This window comes from Erinaceus europaeus, chromosome 4, assembly GCF_950295315.1.
Source record: "Erinaceus europaeus chromosome 4, mEriEur2.1, whole genome shotgun sequence".
Taxonomy (NCBI): domain Eukaryota; kingdom Metazoa; phylum Chordata; class Mammalia; order Eulipotyphla; family Erinaceidae; genus Erinaceus; species Erinaceus europaeus.
In genome coordinates, this window is record NC_080165.1 from 44,123,163 (window position 1) to 44,141,866 (window position 18,704).

An 18,704-nucleotide genomic window follows, 5' to 3' on the forward strand; every position below is an offset into this window, starting at 1 on the left:
GGTCTATAAATAGGTGCTGTAACTCTGCTAGAAAGTGAGCCATCCAAAATGGAACTTAGTCCTATAAGCTAGGAAAGTTCTCACCCATGTATTAGAGCTAGAGGGCTGACATCCTAGGCCTGTTGTCTGTGGACACAGTCCCAAGTGAAACATGTTGAGGTGGCCCTGGTTGCATTGATTTGGTTGAAATAAGCAGATGTAGTTCCAAATGGTCTGGATCAGAAGAAGCATAAAGCAAAATGAACAAAGCTCTAGAGGTTCCATATAAGACCTCCCCATGATTGATGCCATTTAATATTATTTACAAAAAATTATATCTTATGTACCAACAAGACTGCTTGCTTCTGGCCTCCCTGGTCTATTATATGTGACTTAATATTTAAAAAAAAAAGAAAGAAAGAAGTTATTATTAAAAATGCATTGAGGGCAGGGGTAGATAGCATAATGGTTATGCAAAGAGACACTTGCACCTGAGGCTCAGTCCCCAGGTTCAGTCCCTTGCACCACTATAAGCCAGAGCTGAGCTTATGTGCTCCTGTAAAAATAAAAATAAAGGTTTTTAAAAAATGCATTGGCAATGTGAGCTCAGTGTTGAAATTCAATCAGTTTACTAATCTGAAAACTTAAGTGCTAGGATTGAAGGAATATATACTCAGAACTGAAGTCTATACATTAAAAAGCATAAGACATTCTATTTTCCCCTATCATATTGATTAAATAGTGATTTATAGATTATAAGTTAGTAGGACTATATATTAACACTATTCTTGCCACCAAAGATCTGTGTCCCTACACCCACCCCTCTACAGAAGAGCTGCAAATCTAAAGGTCTTACATTCTCTTAGAAGTAGTTCATTTATAGGTCTTTTCCTTTCTTGTCCTTACCCAAGTATAACAGTTTGTCAAAGTGTTAACTTCACCTCCTTGCCATAACCAGCTCCATGAAAATGATTCATAATTTAAAATATGCCCAATATTTTATTACTTCTCTCCCAGAAACCAAATACAGTATTTGATGTTATGATTATAGACTCACAATTTACATGTTTTGTCATTACCATTCACCACATACCTTCATAGTTGTACACAGAACAATACTTGAAACATACTGATATGAAAGAATTGAGTTTGAACTCTTGTTTCTTTTGTGATCTGAGCTAATATTGCATTAGTGGAAATATAGCATTATCTGACAGAGGCCTTTTTGTATTCTGACTATGAACCCAAACAAATTGCAATGTGAACCATCTTATTTATACACAATTAGCATTGGGTTGACTCACTTAATTGTCCTTGAACATGCTTCTGAATACTTTTATTTCAGTGTTTGTAGAAAAGGTACATTGTGTGATGCAGGCAATCACATTTACTTGAAAATGACCTTGGTTTGCTTATTATGTTCACGGAGATGAGGATAGGAAAACACCTTCTCGCATCTCCTGCAACCTTGGAAAGAAAATCAAAAGTAATCCACAGAAACTTCTTTCAATAGATTTCCACTGCAATATTCAGTGTCATATGTTTGGTTACTAAAGGGAAGATTTGACCATGCATGAGCATGTGAAATGTATCCATAGCTTAGTCCAGTTTAGCTAAGATCTCAGGAGTTGTGTCTAGTTCAAATTTAAAATATGCTTATTATGGTTTACTCATATCCCATGTGCTGTGGGTGGTGATAATTTCTGAAAAAGCAGTTCTTCTGGCAGATTAAGAGAATAGTTTGCTTTTGCCTCAGGCCACTAACATTTTAATGAAATGGCCATCAACTGTGATAACAGTTTATCTTCAAGGGACTTTGTCTATTATTAACCCCATTAAATAACAAGTTTACTATTGTCGACATGTAGATTTTCCATCCCTCATCAAATATGTGCGTCATTTCATTTCTCTTTCACTCTCTTAAACATTCTGGTTGAATTTAACTGAATTTCTGTGCCAAGTACATGTTTACAAGTTTGTTGGTTTGTTTTCCTTTGGAGTAATTTGAAAATGATTTTTGTTTCCAATAACAGTTCATTAAATAGCTAAACACACTTTATGTGCTTTTTTTGAGGAAAATAATCTCTTACACAGGAATAATTTACTACCTTTGACCAATTTTGGTGAAATAGATAACTGTATATCTTTAAAAAATGCAGTTTAGGAAAGAGTAGATCAAAAAATGCAAGTTAAATTTTATTTTCATATGGAAATAAAGTCATAAAAATATGCAATCACATGTCTCACCATAACTGTGATGCCAAAATTTCTACTAAACTAATCATAGACATCCTGTGTAATTCATAAGTAACAAAGGAAATCCTTTCAGCTTTTATCTTCTAAAATGTGTATAGAAGAAAACAAAGTGTTTGATAATTATCCATTACAATGAGAATCAAAGACAGGGACAGGAAGATTACCTAAAGTGTAGGTTAAAGTATTATTTGGGGACCAAATTTGAAATAAACAAAGTCATAAATATTTAATCAAAAGTAAGAGGAAGTCAGGAAGGAAGCACTGATTAATTTATGTTAAATAGGGGAAACTTTGATTAGATTGGGGTTTTAAAAAAAATTCTGCAGAAATATAGAAAGTCAGCTTTGGCTGTAAAGTCTCAGAAACAGGTAAACTTTGTGGAAAGCAGTCACAATATATTATGGTTAGAGATGCTAAGGATATAAGTTTAGGATACAGCGTAATAAGAAGACAAATGATACATTAAGTTAGAATTTCAGAAATTGGTAAAGATGAATAATGGTGATGAGAAAAAAGTCATCTGAGATTTTCACTTTAAATGATTGTATATTGGATGTTGTCATCTATGACCAGTTATGACAAAAACTATAAATACATTTTAATGAAAACTTACTGACTTCTGTTGATTTATGTGTATTCTTGGAATCTGTAATTAATAACTAGATGCTATAACATTTCTTCTTTTTATTAAACTATCTCTATTTATTAAATAGAGATAACTAGAAATTAAGAGGGAAGGGGGAGATAGAGAAGAAGAGAGAGAGAGAGAGACACCTGCAACACTGCTTCACCACTCCTGAATCTTTCCCCCTGCAGGTGGGAACTGGGATCTCAAATCTGGGTCCTTGCACATTATAATATTTGCACCACCAGCTGGTCCCCGATGCAACAAGATTTCTACTCTAAGAGTGAAAATAAATGCAATATTTGCATTTCTAGGAGTCAGCAAGTGTGGGTCTGATGTGTGCTTGAGCATTTATGGCTGACCCCCCAGACGTTCATCTGTTAGTCTCCCCTTGGCATCCCAGCCTTGTGGTCGAGTGAGATGTGACAAGAGTAAGGGGGAGCTCTTTTTTTTGAGCCGGAAGATGCTGGACTGAGAAGTCGCTAACAGCGAGCGCTCGGATCGCATCGTCGGCAACGGTAGGGTTTTCTGCCTTTAGCAGGCCAGTTAATAAGGGGTGACACCAAAAAGTGAGTACAATTTAATTTGGGTTAAGAATTAGAGTAAAGGTGACACGGACTAGCGGGGTTCCAGAATTCCCAGGCTGAGCCTGGCAAGGCGAGTGCGCCGGGCATTGTCCTCCGCCCGCCCAGGAAGGCGGCTCCTTCGCCTGTTGCAGAGCACTGCGGGCAGAGGACCCGGAGAGAGCACTTTAGCTCGGGGGCTTTCTCTTGGGAGTCTGCAGGGTCCACCGCGACCCTGAGGGCAGATCCAAAGACTCCTTGAGTATAGCTCTCATTGGATCAAAGGACTTGGAGCTAGTTTTCATTTTTGAGAAATCCTTTAAAAAAGTCTGGAGGGGGTGGTTTCCCGGAAGATGGAGGACTGAGAAGTGGCTAGGCTTTGAGCTCCGGACACATCTTGTGTAAACAATAGGATTTTCTGCCTTTAGCAGGCCAGCCAATAAGGGGCCATAGCGGTAACACCAAGGAGGTGTCTATAACTTAATTTGGGTTAAGAATTAGAATAGGGGAAAAAATTCTTTTTTCTTCCTTTTAATTTTCAAGCATACATCCTTCCCGCCGCCCCCCCCCCCCCCATAAGCAGTACCTGGGACCAGCTACTAGCAGGATACCCCATACCACCAAACAGGGTTTTTTTTTTTTTTTTTTTTAACTCACTGATACACATTTGGGAAGTTCCTCGCACTGCTCTTTAATTACAACCCTTCTTCTTATCTTCTCCCTTTTCTCTCTCTTATCTCTCTCTATCTCTTTTTTTTTTTATCTTGTCATACACTTCTTTCTTCTTTGCCTTTCTGAATTTGTGAATTACTTTGGGGAAGAAATCTGACCCAGAGTGGACTCTCTATGTGTGTATCTCTGCTCTAGTTCCCTTTACACTCTTGTTACCCCTAGAATATACACTGGATAGTAGATTTGCATAACTGTCTATTCTTGCTATCCTCTCTTTCTTTTCTCTTTCTTCACTGGGATTTGGTTACTATTTTTTCACGGACTGGAGAAATTTTTTGGCTAACTGGTAACGATTAAACTCCTTCAATACTTACTTCAGTTGCTACTGTAATTCCGGAGGTTGGTGAGTGTAATTGTCATAAAGGTATTTAGTACAGTGTTACTTGTGCTCAAAACACAACAACTGAGGAACAACGGAGCATTAAAAAAAAGAGAGAGAGAGAGAGAAACACATAAATAAAAAAAAATGGGTAGATTAAAAACAAATAAAACTGCTACCCCAATGAATGAAGACAAGAGCCCAGAAGAAACCACAAATCAGTCAGTAGTAACCATAGATAAGAAAAGTATGCAAGCAATAATAAACTTATTAATCACAGAAATGAAAACAACATTGGAGGAAAGGAATGGCAGTATTAGGGAAACAACAGTTGAGACCCCCAAGGAAAATACTGATTATCTTGAGACAATTAGAGAACTGAAAGCTGAAATAGCTGTAATGAAGAAAGAAGCTGAGGCAAGGGAAAGCAGACGAACAGAAGCAGAAAACAGAATTAGTCAGACAGAGGTTGAGTTAGAGAAAACGAAGAAAGAGGTGAAAGAGCTTAAAAAGAGATTGAGAGACACTGAAAACAACAACAGAGACATATGGGATGATCTCAAAAGAAGTAACATTCGTATAATTGGCCTGCCAGAGGAAGAAAGAGAGGAAGGGGAAGCAAACATTCTAGAGGAAATAATACAAGAAAATTTCCCAGACCTGAATAACAGAAAGGATATCAAGGTGCAAGAGGCCCAGAGAGTACCAAACAGAATCAACCCAGACCTGAAAAAACCAAGACACATCATAGTCACAATGAGAAGAAGTAAGGATAAAGAAAGGATCCTAAAGGCTGCAAGAGAGAAACAAAAAGTCACATACAGGGGAAAACCCATAAGACTTTCTGCAGATTTCTCCACTCAAACTCTAAAAGCCAGAAGGGAGTGGCAAGATATCTATCGAGCCCTGAATGAAAAAGGGTTTCAACCAAGGATAATATATCCTGCCAGACTTTCATTCAAGCTAGATGGAGGGATCAAAACCTTCTTAGACAAACAACAGTTAAAGGAGGCAACTATCACCAAGCCGGCCCTGAAAGAGGTACTAAAAGACCTCTTATAAACAAGAACATCACTAACCTAGATATACACCAGTTTCTGTGAGAGAGAGCTTATGTGCACACGTATCCATAAACTACTGCAAAATATATTCCTGAAAGCAGGACTACACTAGAGTTTGCAGTGAGTACCTCCCTAACACTTCCTCTCCACTATTCCAAGCTTGGGATCCATGATTGCTCAACAAATTGTTTGGCTTCATATGTTAACTCTCTTTTCAATCACCAGGTTCCAGATGCCACCAGGATGCTGGCTAGGCTTCCCTGGATTGAAGACCCCACCAATGTGTCCTGGAGCTCAGCTTCCCCAGAGACACACCCTACTAGAGAAAGAGAGAGGCAGACTGGGAGTATGGACCGACCAGTCAACGCCCATGTTCTGCGGGGAAGCAACTACAGAAGCCAGACCTCCTACCTTCTGCAACCCACAACGACCCTGGGTCCATGCTCCCAGAGGGATAGAGAATGGGAAAGCTACCATGGGAGGGGGTGGGTTATGGGGATCGGGTGGTGGGAATTGTGTGGAGTTGTACCCCTCCTACCTTATGCTTTTGTTCACTAATCCTTTCTTAAATAAAAAATTAAAAAAAAAAAAACAAGAACATCACTATAATACTTGTAATATATGGAGTAAACAAATTGTTTTTTAGAACAATGGCACTACAATACATTAAATCCATAATATCAATAAATGTCAATGGCTTAAACTCACCCATCAAAAGGCACAGGGTGGGGTGATGGATCAGAAAACATAACCCAACCATATGCTGCTTGCAAGAATCCCATCTGTCACAACAAGATAAACACAGACTTAAAGTGAAAGGATGGAAAACTATCATACAGGCTAACAGTCCACAAAAAAGGGCAGGAACAGCCATTCTCATCTCAGACACGATAGATTTTAAATTAAATAAAGTAATAAAAGATAGGCAAGGACATTACATAATGATTAGAGGATCAATCAGCCAAGAAGACTTAACAATTATTAACATCTATGTACCCAACGAGGGACCATCTAAATACATTAAACACCTGTTGAAAGAATTTCAAAAATACATCAATAGTAATACAATAATAGTGGGAGACTTCAATACCCCACTCTCACACTTAGACAGATCAACAAAGCAGAGAACCAATAAAGATACAAGAGAATTGAATGAAGAGATTGACAGACTAGACCTCTTGGACATTTTCAGACTCCTCCACCCCAAAAAACTGGAATACACCTTCTTTTCAAATCCACACAACACATACTCAAGGATAGACCACATGTTAGGCCACAAAGACAGCATCAATAAATTCAAGAGCATTGAAATCATCCCAAGTATCTTCTCAGACCACAGTGGAGTAAAACTAACTTTTAACAACAAACGGAAAATTATTAAAAGACATAGAATTTGGAAACTAAACAACATGCTCCTTAAGAACCACTGGGTCAGAGACTCACTCAAACAGGAAATTCAAATGTTCCTGGAAACTAATGAAAATGAAGACACAACCTATCAAAATATTTGGGACACAACTAAAGCAGTACTGAGAGGGAAACTTATAGCCATACAATCACATATTAAACACCAAGAAGAAGCCCAAATGATCGACCTTACTACACACCTCAAGGAGTTAGAGGAAGAGGAACAAAGGAACCCTAAAGCAACCAGAAGGACAGAAATCACTAAAGTTAGAGCAGAAATAAACAACATCGAAAATAAAAGAACCATACAAAAGATCAATGAAGCCAAATGTTGGTTCTTTGAAAGATTAAACAAAATTGACAAACCCCTAGCCAGACTCACCAAACAAAAAAGAGAGAAGACTCAAATTAATAGAATTGTAAACGATGCAGGAGATATCACAACTGACACCACAGAAATCCAGAGAATCCTGCGAAACTTCTATAAAGAACTATATGCCACCAAGCTAGAGAATCTGGAAGAAATGGAACAATTCCTAGAAACCTATGCACTTCCAAAACTGAACCAAGAAGAACTACAAAATCTAAATGCACCAATCACAGACAAAGAAATTGAAACCGTTATTAAGAATCTCCCCAACAACAAAAGTCCTGGACCAGATGGCTTCACAAATGAATTCTACAAAACTTTCAGGAAACAGTTAATACCCATTCTTCTTAAGCTATTCCATAAGATTGAAGAAACAGGAATACTCCCTTCCACCTTTTATGAAGCCAACATCACCCTGATACCAAAAGCTGATAGGGACAGAACAAAAAAGGAAAACTACAGACCAATATCTCTGATGAACATAGATGCCAAAATATTAAACAAGATCTTGGCCAACCGGATACAGCAACACATCAAAAAGATTGTTCATCATGACCAAGTGGGATTCATCCCAGGAATGCAAGGCTGGTTCAACATGCGTAAATCAATCAATGTCATTCATCACATCAATAAAAGCAAAGCCAAAAACCACATGATTATCTCAATAGATGCAGAGAAAGCCTTTGACAAAATCCAACACCCATTCATGCTCAAAACTCTACAAAAAACGAGAATAGACGGGAAATTCCTCAAGATAGTGGAGTCTATATATAGCAAACCTACAGCCAACATCATACTCAATGGACAGAAGCTGAAAGCATTCCCCCTCAGATCGGGGACTAGACAGGGCTGTCCACTGTCACCGTTACTCTTCAACATAGTATTGGAAGTTCTTGCCATAGCAATCAGGCAAGAGAAAGAAATCAAAGGGATACAGATTGGAAGGGAAGAAGTCAAGCTCTCACTATTTGCAGATGATATGATAGTATACATAGAAAGACCTAAAGAATCCAGTAGAAAATTACTGGAAGTTGTTAGGCAATATAGCAAGGTATCAGGCTACAAAATCAATGTACAAAAATCAGTGGCATTTCTTTATGCAAACACTAAATCTGAAGAAGAAGACATCCAGAAATCACTCCCATTTACTGTTTCAGCAAAATCAATCAAATACCTAGGAATAAAGTTGACCAAAGAAGTGAAAGACTTGTATACTGAAAACTATGAGTCGCTACTCAAGGAGATAGAAACTGATACCAAGAAATGGAAAGATATCCCATGCTCATGGATTGGAAGAATAAATATCATCAAAATGAATATTCTCCCCAGAGCCATATACAAATTTAATGCAATACCCATCAAAGTTCCACCAGGCTTCTTTAAGAGAATAGAACAAACACTACAATCATTTATCTGGAACCTGAAAACACCTAGAATTGCCAAAACCATCTTAAGGAAAAGAAACAGAAATGGAGGCATCACACTCCCAGACCTTAAACTATATTATAAAGCCATCATCATCAAAACAGCATGGTACTGGAACAAAAATAGGCATACAGACCAGTGGAACAGAATTGAAAGCCCAGAAGTAAATCCCAACACCTATGGGCATCTAATCTTTGATAAGGGGGCCCAAAGGATTAAATGGAAAAAGGAGGCTCTCTTCAATAAATGGTGCTGGGAAAACTGGGTTGAAACATGCAGAAGAATGAAATTGAACCACTTTATCTCACCAGAAACAAAAATCAACTCCAAATGGATCAAAGACCTAGATGTCAGACCAGAAACAATCAAATACTTAGAGGAAAACATTGGTAAAACACTTTCCCACCTACACCTCAAGGACATCTTTGATGAATCAAACCCAATTGCAAGGAAGACCAAAGCAGAAACAAACCAATGGGACTACATCAAATTGAAAAGCTTCTGAACATCCAAAGAAACTATTAAACAAACAGAGAGACCCCTCACAGAATGGGAGAAGATCTTCACATGCCAGACATCAGACAAGAAACTAATCACCAAAATATATAAAGAGCTCAGCAAACTTAGCCGCAAAAAAGCAAATGACCCCATCCAAAAATGGGCAGAGGAAATGAACAAAACATTCACCACAGAGGAGATCCAAAAGGCTAACAAACATATGAAAAACTACTCTAGGTCACTGATTATCAGAGAAATGCAAATCAAGACAACACTAAGATACCACCTCACTCCTGTAAGAATGGCATACATCAAAAAGGACAGCAGCAACAAATGCTGGAGAGGATGTGGGGACAGAGGAACCCTTTTACATTGCTGGTGGGAATGTAAATTGGTACAGCCTCTGTGGAGAGCAGTCTGGAAAACTCTCAGAAGGCTAGACATGGACCTTCCATATGACCCAATAATTCCTCTCCTGGGGTTATACCCCAAGGACTCCATAACACCCAACCAAAAAGAGGTGTGTACTCCTATGTTCATAGCAGCACAATTCATAATAGCTAAAACCTGGAAGCAACCCAGGTGCCCAACACCAGATGAGTGGCTGAGAAAGCTGTGGTATATATACACAATGGAATACTATGCAGCTATCAAGAACAATGAACCCACCTTCTCTGACCCATCTTGGACAGAGCTAGAAGGAATTATGTTAAGTGAACTAAGTCAGAAAGATAAAGATGAGTATGGGATGATCCCACTCATCAACAGAAGCTGACTAAGAAGATCTGAAAGGGAAACTAAAAGCAGGACCTGATCAAATTGTAAGTAGGGCACCAAAGTAAAAACCCAGTGGTGAGGGGTAGGCATGTAGCTTCCTGGGCCATTGGGGGGTGGGAGTGGGCAGGAGGGATGGGTCACAGTCCTTTGGTGGTGGGAATGGCGTTTATGTACACTCCTAGCAAAATGTAGACATATAAATCAGTAGCTAATTAATATGAGAGGGGGAAATCAATTGTATGTCTCAAAGTTTCTCAAAAGACAAACTGAAACTTTTTAATATATAGGCTATGTATTTGATATGCGGACTCTCTCAAAAGCCTAGACCAAGTAGATTAGAAGCTTCCAATAGCACAGCTATATACAAGATACTGGGTACTGTCCAGCAAACCATAACAAAGGGACTTTTCAAAGTTAACCCAATTAACAAATAATGTGATGATAATATTAACTATTGATTGTCTTTTTGAACCCTAAGACAGCAGGAACCTCACATCTTCACTATAGAGCCCCTACTTCCCCCAGTCCTGGAACCCTTGGATAGGGCCCACTTTCCCGTATGCATCTCCCAATCCAAACCAAATAACATTGCATCTGCCAATCACAACCTAACCAAAGCAACGATTGCTACCTCAACATGCTTCACCTCAGAATGTATCCAGAGACTTCAAGTGTGGAATGACAACCCTTCAGCTTCATTACTCGGGTTCCTGATGCCACCAGGATGCTGGCTAGGCTTCCCTGGATTGAAGACCCCACCAATGTGTCCTGGAGCTCAGCTTCCCCAGAGTCACACCCTACTAGGGAAAGAGAGAGGCAGACTCGGGGTATGGACCGACCAGTCAACGCCCATGTTCAGCGGGGAAGCAATTACAGAAACCAGACCTTCTACCTTCTGCAACCCTCAACGACCCTGGGTCCATGCTCCCAGAGGGATAGAGAATGGGAAGGCTACCATGGGGGGGGGGGGTTATGGGGATTGGGTGTTGGGAATTGTGTGGAGTTGTACCCCTCCTACCTTATGCTTTTGTTCACTAATCCTTTCTTAAATAAAAAAAATAAATAAAATTAAAAAAAAAAGAGTAAGGGGGAATTTCAACCTTCCTATCAGTCTCGCCACCTCACCCACCCCTCCCCCTTTCTGGTGGGTTTTGCCTTCCTTATATTTCTATTTCCCTCTTCCTGCATCACCCATCCATACCCTCTCATTACTTTGCTCTCTTTTCCCTTATAAGGAGCTATTGACCTCATTGGACAGCTGGCTACTTCCCCTGCACAGCTACCCCTTTATAAACTTGTAACTGGCTCAATAAAGATGTTCTGTTCTCTGCAATAGGACCCTAAAGAGGTCTGTGTATTGTCCACTGCCATGGTATGCTAGAAGACCCCTTTATTGATCTCACTCCTGCCTTGTTCCTCTTGACAATTCTCGACATCTGACACCCAACGTGGGACACTCCAACAAGCAAGTCTAATACCATGGGTTAAATCCATTTTGTATGCTTGAAATCTTTATAGGACAAACTTTCCCAACTTGGATTTTTCCCAGCTTCTATTCACTTTATATTTTCCTCTTCATCCTACCCAACAGAGTTGTTCAGAACCATTTTCTGTATGGTCAAATACAAAAGGCACTCAACTGGCCATCCTACTTTCACTTGTATCCCTGTTGTATATATTTACCAAACTACTTACTATCAAAAGAATTTTTACAGAGTGAAAGTATACATGTCACAATAATGTTACCTCTTGACTGAATATTTACATACCTAAATTAAAAATCAAAGAAAGATCTTATATGAATAATCAGTGAATGTTTATTTTAAATATCTATAAAACAACATAAAGTAATGAATAAAAGTAATTATATATATGCATATATATTAATAAATAAATTGGGGGTCAGGTGGTAGCGCAGAGGGTTAAGCGCATATGGTGCAAAGTGCAAGGACTGGCTTAAGGATCCCCATTTGAGCCCTTGGCTCCCCACCTTCAGGGGAGTTGCTTCACAGGTGGTGAAGCAGGGCTGCAGGTGTCTGTTTTCTCTCTCCCTCTCTGTCTTCCCCTACTCTCTTGATTTCTTTCTATCTTATCCAACAATGAACGACATCAACAACAACAATAATAGCCACAACAAGGCTACAACAACAATGGCAACAAAAGGTGGAAGAAAATGGCCTCTAGGAGCAGTAGATTCATGGTACAGGCACCAAGGCCCAGCAATAACCCTGGAGGCAAAAAAAAAAGAAAGAAACTGTCATTCACCCATAAATATAAGACACCATCTGGCATACATGAATTAATAAATGAATTAATAGATGAATTAATAAACCATTACCCATGCACATGACTCAGCTTCAACCCTGGTCTTTACTACATTGGAGGTAAAGACCTTCTCTCTTCTCTCAGTCTCCATGTATTTCTATCTACAGTATTTACACCTATGGCCATGAAGGCCTGGTTGATGACAGAAACAAAATTAAATACAGTATTGATTACTGAATATATATGGGCTCCCACTGAATAAATGAACAAATGTCTGTGTAGATATGTATAATGCAGACACACTTCTATGTACAACACTGTAATTAATATAATTTATTTAGAAATATATAAAACTTATGGCATGGGAGGTGATGCAGTGAATGAAGTGTTGGATTCTCAAACATAAGGTCCCAAGTTCAATTCCCAGCATTATACATGGCAGGGTATTGCACTGGTTCTCTCTTTTTCCTCCTGTTCTCTCTCAGTCAGTTCATCAGTTGATCAATCTAATCAATAAATCAATCAGTCATATATACTTTTTGGGCTAAAACTATCAATAGCTGACATATCAGGTCATATCTGTGACCTGGCTTTGAGCCCCAACATCACATAGAAGTGCCATGACACTATCAGAATCTCTGGTATTCGTGTCTCTATCCTTCTCTCTCAGCTCCTCTTAGGTCCACACATGCATGAGGTCCTAGTGCCATATTCTTTCTTTCTCTCTTACACATATGCTATATAAAATGAACAATCTCACACTGTAGTTGCATTCCTGGCATATGTGATGTATATTATAATAAAGTGTATGAGCATAAGTGTGAAGTAGATTTGATGGAGGTTTAGTTCTTAAAAGTTCAGCTTTAGAGTAAATGAGTGTCCACCAAAACATTTCAAAATTTCAAAAAAGGATTATAACAGCCTGCATTATTTGTGGGAACAAGTCTATATATTGCAGGGAGTATAATAACAGGTTCTCTCCTTCTACATGATGTGAAATCTTAAAATTCCTCTACTGAAAGTCAGATGACCGCATTATAAGAACATACTGAATATTTCAAAGGTCTTACAAGTTACAGAATAAGGGTTTAATTTTTTCCATTATATGATGTGTCCTAAAATTTGATTCCAATTGCTTTTTTCATAATTCCTATATAAACTTTCATGTCCAAATCACATATAATTTTTATTCAGGTTAATTTTTTTCCTATATGAACCATTATGTCTAGAGTGATTATAGTTATAAAACCGATATTTAAATAGCTAGTATTTACTATCTCCACATGTTAAATAATCAGATATTTCTTACTTATTTTTCCTTTTCTTATTTCATTAGTGATTTAATAATAATCAACTAACTGTGGTATAAGAGGTATACAATTTGATTTTCCCCCGTGTCTGAAATCTCGTATGCAGGCAGATCCAAGTTATTGTCTGGGGAGATGATGTCATTGCTGGAATAAGGAACAGAAAGCTGGATCAGAGAAGAGAGTAGCTTCCTAATATGGGAAAGGGGTAAAAATAGACTGTAAACCCCGTCGACTTGATGGGATGTGGGTCCCATCTTCAAGTTAGGAGCCTATGTGACCTCTGCATCCCTGTAGATCCCAGCTCACATTCTGTGGTCATGAGTAGGAACATTCCATGCTGCCCCATCTTCCTCAAGTGTAGCATAGAGTATGCTGTCCATCCTCCCTTTGGAGGATGGAACATTCTCTACCACAGTTGATCCAAATTGAGGGAAAGGTCCTATGGGGACCCACAAAGGGGTTTATTTTGTTGTTCCTGATAGAAATGACCGCTAACAATGGAGAAAGGGATGTATTTGAGTTCTAGGCCCATCAAGTCTATTTGGGAATCTCAGGACTCCCAAGCTGATGGGGTGGCCTGATAGTGACTAAAGAGTCATCGTTAAAGTATGCCAGTCTCTTGACCTTATTCAGCTTTTGCAGTCCTTGCTTTGATAAGGTTAGCTTTGGAGTGAGTGAAAGAACTGTAATAGGAAGTAGATAAGGAGGGTATCCAAGTCTAAGTAGACACTATTTTATTATGAACTTGATACTGACTCACTACAGAGTATTGTGTATTTTTGCACAATAGTGTATTTTGTGTATTTGTTGCACCTAATCAGTGCAACAAATACCACCTCAGCATGCTCCACTGCCAACCCTTCACCCTCATTACTCTGGTGAGACCTTTCCTTTCATGGTATTCTCTAATTCCATTCCAGGAGGTTCACTTCCTAACAAAGTCTCAAAACCTAGATATAGACCAGGTCCCATAAGATAGAGCATATGTTCACATGTATCCATAAATTAGGACATAATGTATACCTGAAAGCAAAAATACACAATAGTCTGCAGTGAGTCAGTATCAAGTTCATAATAAAATAGTGTCTATTTAGACTTAGATACCCTTCTCACCTACTTCCTATTACAGTTCTCTCACTTACTCCAAAGCTAACCTTATCAAAGCAAGGACTGCAAAAGCTGAATAAGGTCGAGACTGGCATACTTTAACGATAACTCTTTTAAAAAAATTATTTATTTATTTATTCCCTTTTGTTGCCCTTGTTGTTTTATTGTTGTAGATATTATTGTTGTTGATGTCATCAATATTGGATAGGAGAGAGAGAAATGGAGAGAGGAGGGGAAGACAGAGAGAGGGAGAGAAAGATAGAAACCTGCTTCACTGCCTGTGAAGCGACTCCCCTGCAGGTAGGGAGCTGGGGGCTCGAACTGTCATCCTTATGCCTGTCCTTGTGCTTAACCTGCTGAGCTACCACCAACTCCCATGATGACTCTTTAGTCACTATCAGGCCACTCCATCAGCTGGGGACTTAATCAGTGATTCCTGAGATTCCCAAACAGACCTGATGGGCCTAGAACTTGAATAAATCCCTCTCTCCATTATTACTGGTCATTTCTATCAGGAACAACAAATTGACACCTTTGTGGGCCCCCATAGGAACTTGCCCTAAACTATATCAACAGTGGTAGAGAATGTTCCGTCCTCCAAAGGGAGGATGGACAACAAACTCTATTCTACACCTGAGGAGGGTGGGTCAATATAGGGGCAGCATGGAATGTTCTTACTCATGACCACAGAATGTGAGCTCAGATCTAGAGGGATGTAGAGGTCAAATAGGCTCCTAAACTAATTATGGGCCCCAATCACATCAAATAGATGTGGTTTACAGTCAACAATACTTATACCCCTTTACCATATTGGGGTGCTACACTGTTCCCTGGTCCAGCTTTCTGGTCCTTTTCCCAGCCATGACATCATCTCCCCAGACAATAACTTGTATTCACTGATCCACTGGCATATCAGACTTCAGGCTCCGGGGCAAAAAAAAAAAAAGGGGGGGGGGAGTAGTATAGCCACAGACCCTTTGGAGTATAACTAAAACATGCCTAGTTCCTATCTCCAAAATGGAGGACCTCCAACTCTTCATCTGCACTATTACATCCCTTAGGTCCATGATTGGTCAACAATCTGTTTGGCTTTGTAACTCTCTTGTCAACCACCAGGTTCCAGATGCTGGCATGATGCCTATCAGATTTCCCTGTACAGACAACCCCACCAATGTGTCCTGGAGTTCCACTTCCACAGAGCCCTTCCCTGCTAGGTAAAGAGAGAGACAGGTTGGGAGTATGGATCGAACTGTCAATGCCCATGTTCATTGAGGAAGCAATTATAGAAGCCAGACCTTCCACCTTCTGCATCCCACAATGACCCTGGGTCCATACTCCCAGAGGTTTAAAGAAAAAGAAAGCTATCCTGGGAGGAGATGGGATACAGAGTTCTGGTGGTGGGAACTCTGTGTGGAGTTGTACCCTTCATATCCTATGGCTTAGTCAATGTTTCCTTTTATAAATAAAAAAATTATTTAAAAAACTGGGGAAAAAAAGGTGTACAATTCCATAAAACTCCCACCACCAATGTTTTCACACCCCATCCCCTCCATTTGAAGCTTCCCTATTCTTTATCCCTCTAGTGGTATGGACCAAAGATCTTTATGGAGTGCAGAAGTTGGGAGATGTGGTTCCAGAACTCATCAGTGAAGTCATCTACCCAAGGAAGTCAGGTTGGCATCATGGTAACATCTACAACTTGGTGGCTGAAAAGCATTAAGATATAAAGCAGAACAAATTGTTTAATAATCAAGAAACTACAGGTAAGATTATATAAGGTAAGATTTGGGGTCCTTATGCTGGAAGAATCTAGGAAGTCTATTTTGGGCATATTCCAAGGGGCCCATGACTTTACTATTATTTGTCTAAGCCTGATAGCTGACATGCAGTTAGGCTGAAAGTATTGTCTAGGAAGATGGTGTCAGAGTTGGGAATAGGATTAGAAAGTTGGATCAGGGAAGAAAGTAGCTCCCAAATCTGAGAAAAGTATATAAATACCTAGGACCTATATCTATCCATACTTAGTACATGAGCCTGTGCAATCTCTGCATCCCTATGAGTCAGCGTACATTCCATGGCCACAGCTAGGAACATTCTAGACTGCACTCATTTCAGGACTCATCTTCCTGAAGTGGCAGAGTCTGTTGACCCAGCCTCCCTTTGAAGAGTGGGACAGTTTCTACATTTCTACCATTGTTGTTCTACAATGAGGGCAAGGTAATGTAGAGGCCCACAATAGGGTTTATAATGTTGTTCCTAATGGATATGAGCAGTAATGGTGGAGAGAGGGATCTATTAGACATCAATGCCTATCATATGTGTGTGGGAATCCCAGGATTTCCTGATTAGCAGCCAGTCTTGTTAGTATTATAAGATATAGTTATTTGTAAATAGCATTAAATGTCATAAATCATTGTAGGGACTTGTATGGAACCTCTGGAGCTTTGCTCATTTTCCTTAATGCTTCTTTTGATCCAGACCATTTGATACTACATCTGCTGATCTCAACCAAATCAATGCAACCAGGGCCACCTCAACATGTTTGACTTGGGACTGTGTCCATTGACAACAGGCCTAGGATTTCAACCCTCCAGCTCTAATACTCAGGTGAAACCTTTCTTAGCTTATAGAACTCCTAAGTTCCATTTTGGGTGGCTCACTTCCTAGCAGAGTTAAAGAACCTATTTATAGACCAGAGCACATGAGATAGGGCACATATGAATATGTATCCATAAGTTAGTAGGAAATATATACCTTAAAGTAAAAGTGTGTAATAGTCTACAATGACTCAATAAGTGCTGCAAGCAAGTAGAAAGTCCTAAAAAAGACAGCATGAATTACTTAATCAAATAGTTTCTGCTTAGACCTATATAGCCTCCTAATCTACTTCCTATTTCATTTCCCTCAATGATTGTAAGGATATTCCTGTCAGGTAAAGTAAGGACTACAAAGGTTGGATAAGAGTAAGAGACTGTCAAACTTTAATGATGTCCCTTTTGTTCACTATCAAGCCATACCAGCTTTCAAGGTTCTTTGTTACTTTTTAAAAAATATTTTCTTTAATCATTATTTTTTATTTATTTATTTTCCCTTTTGTTGGTCTTCTTTTTTATTGTTGTTGTAGTTATTATTGTTGTTGTTGATGTCGTCGTTGTTGTATAGGAGACAGAAAAATGGAGAGAGGAAGAGAAAACAGAGGGGGAGAGAAAGACAGACACCTGCAGACCTGTTTCACCCTCTGTGAAGCGACTCCCCTGCAGGTGAGGATCCGGGGATCCAACCAGGATCCTTACTCTGGTCCTTGTGCTTTGTGCCACTTGAGCTTAACCAGCTGTGCTACTGCCAGACTCCCCTCTTTCTTACTTTTTAAGCACTACTATAAGTAATAGACTTAAAGTTTTATTTCTGGGTGAAAACTCACTATTAAGAAAATTCTACTTTCAGTGGCAGATGTTAGACTTGTCTGTTAAAGAGAAGTTATTTTGTTGAGGACAACTAAATAATCTAGGGGGAAGAAACAAAGAACATCAATTTGCATACATTGAAGAAATACAGGTGCAGTAAAGGCACAGTCCATATCTGGAGAGAAAGGGAATCTGGAGGGGTAACTCCAACAATCATTTTACTACTTTTCCTTTGGAAACATTTCTTGATTTTCAAGCAGTAGCTGAGGTGCTGAGAATCAGATAAAGTGATAAGTGAGAGAAACTAAATGGGAATGCCAGCAATCTCATGGGGTTAGAAGATAAATATCAATCAGCTCAGGATCCACCAAAGAGAAAGAATCTGATATTGATAACAGAGATTTGATCGAGAATCTCAGAAATAGCACTAGAAACAGACCATCCTTTATAGAAGCTGAATCCCAGTTTCAGATCAGCTCAATCATTAGAAAGGAGTTTATAAGCATCATAAATACTACTTAGAAGAATATATACAGCCTGTCTGAAGGGGAACAGCATCTTTCGTAAGCTTAGCCTCTCCGCCCCGCCCCCGCTTTGTGGACCTAG

At 39.2% G+C, this 18,704-nt stretch overlaps 1 long non-coding RNA gene across 2 annotated transcripts in view; it reads left to right on the plus strand.

Annotated features, from left to right (window-relative positions):
- Window positions 1-18,496, plus strand: part of LOC132538272 (uncharacterized) — a 39,518-nt gene extending 21,022 nt beyond the window's left edge. Inside the window, exons 3-4 of one of the 2 annotated variants that reach the window (XR_009549671.1) lie at window positions 16,278-16,457; window positions 17,173-18,496. This is a non-coding gene — a long non-coding RNA (uncharacterized LOC132538272). The remainder of the gene's footprint in view (window positions 1-16,277; window positions 16,458-17,172) is intronic. The other variant, XR_009549672.1, reaches the window with a different exon arrangement.
- The last annotated feature ends 208 nt before the right edge of the window (window positions 18,497-18,704 follow it).